Source organism: Babylonia areolata, chromosome 13, assembly GCF_041734735.1.
Source record: "Babylonia areolata isolate BAREFJ2019XMU chromosome 13, ASM4173473v1, whole genome shotgun sequence".
Classification (NCBI taxonomy): Eukaryota; Metazoa; Mollusca; class Gastropoda; order Neogastropoda; family Buccinidae; genus Babylonia; species Babylonia areolata.
The window spans coordinates 2,051,556-2,053,731 of NC_134888.1; positions in this window are offsets into that span (position 1 = coordinate 2,051,556).

The following is a 2,176-nucleotide window of genomic DNA, read 5'->3' on the forward strand; positions in this document are numbered from 1 at the left end:
ACCTGTGTGCTAGCTGAATTAGTAGCAAAAGTAGCATTGACTTGAAGTCGTATTTAACTGTGCGCTAGATGAATTGGTGGCATAAACAGCACTAAGTTGAAGTATACCTGTGTGCTAGCTGAAATGGTAGCATAAGCATTATCGACTTTAAATAGCTTTTACCTGTATGCTAGCTGAATTGGTAAGGATAAGCAGCATTAGCTTGAAGTTGTATTTACCTGTGTGCTAACTGAATTGGTAGCAGAGGCAGTCATGATTTGAAGTATACGTGTGTGCTAGCTGATTTGGCAGCATAAGCAGTATTGACTTGATTTTGTATTTACCTGTGTGCTAGCTGAATTGGTGGCATAAGCAGCATTGAGTTGAAGATATATCTAACTGTGTGCTAGCTGAATTTGCAACATAAGCAGCATAGACTTGATTTTGTATTTACCTGTGTGCTAGCTGAATTGTCAGCATAAGCAGCATTGACTTGATTTTGTAATTACCTGACAAATGTGTGGTGTCCACACGGTCTATGAGACTACGGGAGAGATAGATAGATAGATAGATAGATAGATAGATAGATAGATAGATAGATAGACAGATTGACCGATAGATAAACAGAGGGATGGAGGAGGCTGGTTGACAAATGTGTGGTGCTGTCTGTCTGTGTCTGTCTGTCTGACAGTCTGTTTGTGTGTCTGTCAGCCTGTCTGTGTGTCTCTCTGTGTATGTATATTTTATAGACAGACAGACAGATAGATAGATAGATATATAGATAGATTTTTGTCTGTATGCTGTGTGGGAAAGATGCATGTGGGCAAAGTTTCAATGGTTCCGGTGAGAAGAAGGGAAAAGTAACTCTTTGCTGCTTATGCTGTGATGAATGAATGAATGAAAACGAAGGAAAGACATGAAATACAGGAGTCTGTCTGTCTGTCTTCTTGTCTCCCCCTCTCTTTCTCTCTCTCTCTTTCTCTCTCTCTCTCCCTTTCTCTCCACATCTCTCTCCACCCACCAACTATTTTTTTTTCTCTCTCTCTCTCTCTCAAACACACTGTCACGGATCAGCCCAACCTTTCGTTGCTGCGGAAGTATAGGCGGAAGTGCGAGCGATTTAGTATGGCTCAGTGGCCGGTGAAAGTGGTGTTAGTTCCGATGGTTGGGAGTTCGAATCCCAGTTTCTCTAGATCATGTTTTCTGACATGTTCTTGGTTTGGTAAAAGCGTGTGTCTGCACACTCGTTTTACCTGTGTAAGAGTTGTGCAGCACGTGCACACACCGCTCTGTAGGAGCGAGAGGGCTCTTGTCACATTGGCATGACTGCAACTGCAGTGCAGTGCGTGCAATGTGTGTTTTGGCCGGTTAGCGTGCCAAGTGCAGAACTCGCGCTCACCTGCCGTTTACCTGGCTGCAGCTGACTGTGATTAGGCGTGACTTGACTCTGAGACGTCAGAGAGGGCGGACCTTGTGGCAGAGGCCCGGAAGGCTGATGGAGAGGAATTCTTGGCCAGCCAGAACCTCTGCCTGATCTTTAGCAAGCCGGTGAGCAGAGGCTGCAGTGCCCGGCTGAAGGTCCCACCCAAGTCACCACCTTCGCCCATCACAAGCTGTCGTGAGGTAACCTTGTATCAGGCGGTAACTGTTTCGAGTGTCTTTAGTTGTCTTTTCCACTTTGGGGAGGTCTGTGGGTTGGACAGTGGCTGGGGTCACTTTATGAAACTGTTACGATTACCTGATGTTACAGACTGTCGTGTAACGGTCCAGTGTTATAATTATCATTCCGTGTGTTACGGGTTTGAGTTTATATTAATACACTTGTGAGGAAGTGTGAGGGAATAGTATAATCTCCGTAATTTGTTCGACAGAGTGTACGTTGGATATGTAAAGCTTACAAGCTGATGTTAGTATCGGGAATGTGCGGGAGACGTTGGGGGAAATATTGTTTCGATAGGTTCTTAACCCTGCGTAAGTGGCCGCTGGTAGCAGCGTGTCAGAAGATAGTGTATTCCGTGTAAGCTATTGTGGCGATAATAGGTTACTGAGTTCTCTCCCTGTATGGACCGAGCACTGGAAGAGTTTGTGTATTGATTCGTTCACTTTAATTGCTCTGCTTGTGATCCGAATGGCTTTGGCAGCCATGTGCTGACGCTATCATAATTTTTCCTTTTTGAATGTTCTGTTCCAACATGTC